Source organism: Pteropus vampyrus, unplaced genomic scaffold, assembly GCF_000151845.1.
Source record: "Pteropus vampyrus isolate Shadow unplaced genomic scaffold, Pvam_2.0 Scaffold225, whole genome shotgun sequence".
Taxonomy (NCBI): Eukaryota; Metazoa; Chordata; class Mammalia; order Chiroptera; family Pteropodidae; genus Pteropus; species Pteropus vampyrus.
This window is the reverse complement of record NW_011889006.1, coordinates 1,037,844-1,043,574: the sequence shown is the minus strand read 5'-3', so window position 1 is coordinate 1,043,574 and position 5,731 is coordinate 1,037,844.

The window sequence follows — 5,731 nt, the reverse complement described above, 5'->3', positions numbered from 1 at the left end:
CCAAACACTAAAAAACAGGAAGGGAGAAAGTACTTCTCTTCCCAGGGTGTGGGGTGTGTGTGTTGGGGGAGCATCTGCAGACTCTGTATCCCCAAGTTCACTTTTTCTTGGTCCTTCTAGGCTGCCTTGGTCCTAGGGAACCTCATGACCTGTTAGCTCCGTGCTAAAAGTCTGAACTGTTAGTATAAAGTACATTTGTGTCTGTTTCCATCAGAGTCCAGTACAGGAAACAGAAGCTGTGTGGGGATTTTAAGCAGAGAGAGAATTAACAGAAAATTAGGTACTTACAAATTCATGGAAGTGCTATAGGAGTGGGCTCTGGGCTGGGCAACCAACAATCAGGCTCAACAATCCTGCTGAGCCAGCCACCTGGGGAGGTGCTATCCTCACCCAGCAGGGATTCCAGGCCCACAGCTGGAACATGGGGCTGCAGCTGCAATCCCGGGGTCTGGAAGCCACTGTCACCAGCGTACCCAGATCTGGGCTCCCAAAAAGCTAGTGACTGGCCATAGGAACACTGCTGAAGGAAAACCCCTGTGCCATCAACAAATAGCCAAAGGACCAGGAAGCTGGCTCCATTTACTTCTGCCTTTCAGATCTCATGCAGGTACATCTGTTGCAGGATACTCAGACAGAGATGGGACATTGAGGCAACAGCAGGAAGTAGCATTTACTGGTACCAGCACCAGCTCAGTGGATTCACATCCAAAAGCTGAGCTCCAATCACAGCGGGGCTTTCCCTTTTATACTTCCTCATAGTTACAGACAATTGCATGTTCTTTCTATATAAGGAAAGTGTATTTTGATTGGTTCATGGGCCGTAAGGGGAAGTGAATAACTTTCACCTGTCCTAGGAAGCAGTTAGCTCAGGCCTCGCTACCACACATCCATTTAGCAGAACCTAATTTATGAACTAAAGCCCTAGGTGCACAGGAGTCTGGGAAACATAGCTTTTCAGCCTCTGCTGTGCTAGAAGGAATAGAATGGATGCTGAGTCCAATCACATATCTGAGAGCCCAATTCCAGATTCCCCAGAGACCCCATCTTTTACAGCAAGTACAGGCTCATTGTTCTTGATTGAGGCCTGCCCTAGGGGAAGCTGTGTAAACACAGGACGGTTTATCTGGCCACACAAGGTCAGGGCAGCAGACTGAAGAGCTAGGTACACGTGTGTGTGTGTACATGCATGCACATATCTGTCTTGAGAAAAGAAGTGGAAGGCATCTTGGGGACTGGGAGACCAAGCCCAGCCCCACACACATTCTCACCGGCTGTCTGAGAACATGAGCAACGAAGGCAGTTAAAATTAAGTGTGGAAGTCAGAGGCAGGGGTGGACATCATGAATTCCCAGGTCTTTCTCAAGCCCTGAATTAGAATCATTTCTGATAAGCTGAAGTCTCTGTCTCTCCCTGAACTACATTTGTCGGGGGTTCCAGCCTCTCAAATTCAAAAGCAGGGTGCCTAGAGTGTCCCTCTCTTCAAAATGCAGTTGTGACACAAACGCCCTGACCACAGGTTTCCTGAAGTAATCTTCGCTGAGAGGAGGCACGGCAGCGGTGGAGCTCAGACCTCCAACAGTGGCTATCTTCAGGCTAGAGGCCCAGGGCAGTAGCGAGAAGGCAAGAGATACCAGAGCCAGGAGCAACGTGGCCTCAAGGCTGTGGCCTCTTTTGCTGAAGCCCTCAGCAGAACTCCTTTCTCCCTGTACTTATTACATAGTTCTTCTGCTACCTCTCACAGCTCCCCGAGAAGATGAAGGAGCCACTGCTGCAGAGGAGGAAAGCACAGTCCAGACTGAGTACCAGTTTCTGAAGGGCAGGGACAGCCCCCAGGAATGTAACCTGCTGTGAGGCGGATAAATTGTTATGAACAATGGAACCCTCATAGACAATTAGTAGATTTTTCATCAGAAACTTTGCAGGCCAGAAGAAAGTGGCACAAGACATTTAAAGTTCTGAAAGAAAAAGCTTCCAACCTAAAATATTTTACCTGACAAAGTTATCATTCAGAATGGAGAGAAAATATTTTTCCAGAGAAGCAAAATCTAAAGGAGTTCATCATCATTAAGTCAACCTTACAACAAATATGAAAGAAACTTCCTTAAGCTGAAAAGAAAGGGTGCTAATTAGTAATAAGAAAACATATAAAAGTAGAAAGCTCACAGGTAAAGGTAAATTTACACAGGCATATCTTGAATATATTGTGCATTCGGTTCCTGACAACCACGATAAAGTGAATAGACTTTAAATTGACAAAATAGACTTTAAAGCAAAAGCTTCAATAAAGACAGTCATAAAAATATTTTGGTTTTCCACTACATATAAAAGTTATATTTCTACTATACTGTAGTCTATTAAGTGTGCAATAGCATTATGTCTAAAAAAATGTACATACCCTAACTTAAAAATAATTTATGGCCAAAAAATTGCTAATAAACTTGATGCTGACAGACTTGCTCCATGCAAGGTTGCCACAAACCTTCAATTTGTAAAAAATGTAGTATCTGCCAAGCACAATAAAGCAAAGTGCAATAAAACAAGGTACGCTTGTACTAAAGGTGGTGAATTAATCACTTACATAGCTAGTATGAAGGTTAAGAAATAAAAGTAGTAAAAATAAGTACAACTACAATTATTAGTTGAGAGATATACAAGATAAAAAGATTCAAAGTGTGACATCAAAAATAAAAAAACACGAGGAGGAAAGTAAAAGTATAGAGATTTAGAATGTGTTCAAACTTAAGTTGTTACCAAGTTAAAATAAACTGTTATAAAGAACCACAAAGCAAAAACCTATAGTAGATACACAAAAGATAATGGAAAAGGAACCTAAAAAGATAATGAAAAAAGAACCACTAAAAAAGTCATCAAACCACCAAGAAAGAGAGCAAGAAAAAAAGGAACAGAGAATTAAAAAACAGGCAGAAAACATTTAACAAAATGCCGATAAGTATATACCTATTAATAATTACTATAAATGTAAATGGACTAAATTTTCCAATCAAAAGACAGAGTGGCTGAATGAATTTTTTTTAAAAAAAAGACCCATCTCTATGCTGTCTATAAGAGATTCACTTCAGATATAAAGTCACACATAACTGAAAGTAAAGGGATAGAAAAAGATGCTCCATGCAAATGGAAACCAAAAGAAAGCTGGGGTAGCTATACTTACATTAGACAAAATAGACTTTAAAGCAAATGTAATAAGACACTAAGTAGGGCATTACTTGATGATAAAGGGGTCAATCCAACAAGAGGAATAACATTTTTAAACATTTATGTACCCAACATAGTAGCACCAAAATATTTAAAGTAAATATTAACAGATCCTCCCAAAAGAAATAGACAGCAATACAATAATAGTAGTAGACTTAAATACTCCCTTACATCAATGAATTGATTATCCAGACAGAAAATCAATAAGGAAGCATTGACCTTAAATGACACATTAGATTAGATGAACTATTCTATTGAACATTCCATCCAAAAGTAGTAGAATACACATTTTTCTCAAGTGCCATTCTCTCTAGAGAATGAAACATTCTCTAGAATAGATCATATGTTATGCCATAAAACAAAACTTAATACATTTAAGAAGACTGAAATCATATTAAGCAACTTTTCCAACCACAATAGTATAAAGCTAGAAATCAATTACAACAGGAAACTAGAAAATTGACATATCTGTGGAAATTAGACAACATGCTACTAAACAACCAATGAGTTAATGAAGAAATCAAAGGGAAATTTTAAAAATATCTTGAGAAAAATGAAAATGGAACTACAACATACCAAAAATTATGTGATATGACAAAAACAGTTCTAAAATAAAAGTTCATAGCAATAAATGCCACCGAAGAAACAAGGAACATCTCAAATAAGCAACCTAACTTTACACCTCAAGGGACTGAAAAAAAAAAAAAAATGAAGCCCAAGGTTAGTAGAAGGAAGGAAATAAAAATGACCAGAGGGCAACAAAATAGAGACTAAAAAAGACAATCTAAAAGATCAATGAAACTAAGAACTGGTTCTTTGAAAAGATAAACAAAATTAACAAAACTTTAGGTTGACTGACTCACTAAGAAAAAAAAGAGCATACACACACACACAATCAGAATTAAAAGAAGAGGTGTTACAACTAATGTTATAGAAATTCAAAGATTAAAAAGAGACTACTAAGAACACTTATATCTCAACAAATTAGACAACCTAGAAGAAATGAATAAATTCCTAGAAACATACAACCTTCCAAGACTGAATCATGAAGAAATAGAAAATCTGAATAAACTGATTACTAGAAAGGAGATTGAATCAGCAATCAAAAACTTACCAACAAACAAAAGTCTAGGACCAGGTGACTTCACTGGTGAATTCTACCAAACATTCAAAGGAGAATTAACATCAATTCTTTTCAAACTCTTCCAAAAAGTAGAAAGGAAGAAACTCTTCCAAATTCATTTTATAAGGCCAGCGTAAACCTGATTGTAAAACCAGATAAGTACACCACAAGAAGACAAAATTACTGGCCGATATCCCTAATGAACAGAGATGCAAAAATCCTCAAAATATTAGCAAACTGAATTCAACCATACATTAATGAATCGTACACCATGATCAAGTGGGATTTACTCCAGGGATGCAAGGATGGTTCAACATCCATAAATCAGCCCATGCAATACATCCCATTAACAAAATGAAGGATAAAAACCATATGATCGTCTCAAAAGATACAAAAAAGCATTTGACAAAGTTTGACAAAATTCAACATTTATTTATGATATAAAAAAGAAAACTCTCAACAAAGTGGGTATAGAGGCAACTGATCTTAACCTAACAAAGGCAATATAGGACAAGCCCACAGCTAACATCAGCCTCAATGGTGAAAAGTTGAAAGTTTTTTTTCCCAAATCAGGAACAAAAAAAGGATGCTCACTATATTATTTTATTCTCCAAAGAGCAAATTATAAATTATAATAGGGTATTAAACTTGTAAGATACATATTTATTTATCATTTTTTAAGAGTAGAGACCATAGGTCAAAAGTAAAAGACTGAACCAATAAAGAAAATGTTATCTGTGTAAGCTTTTCTCTTACAATTGGTATTCAGATTGACTAAAGTTATTTGATGTTTTTTCACTGTCAGTGTCTAGCATTAAGGGAGTGGTCCACAGAGATGTAGAATATGGACAGGAAATATAGCTGAGTAATGTAAATATTTATCATTTCTAGTTTTTTTGTTTTGCTTTGTGCTTCTGCAAGTTTGGGAGTTCTACGCTGTTTCTACTATTTGGTGGTATCTCTAGAAACGTCAACATACATAAAGTCCAAACTGAATCAGTATCTTTACCCAACTCTTGGATAACACATGGATCTTAGAATGATTTAACACCTTACACTCTCAAATTTAAATAATTATTTTGAGGTATTTAACTATATATTACTTTTAAACTCTACTGGATAATCTTAGTATTGTTTTATTAGATTACATATTTTAGAGCAGCCCACATATTTACCACTCTTTGTTTTTCATTTCTCATTTCATCCCAAGCTTTCTATCTGGAGCTATTTTCCTTCTGCCTGAAATGTATTCTTTAGAATTGTTTTCATTAAAGTCTGCTAGTGGCAAGTGATCTTGATTTTTGTTCATCTAAAAATGTTTTCCTCATTCTTGAAAGATATAGTCACTGGGTATAAAATTCCAGGTGAGCAGTTATTTTCATTGGGGACAAG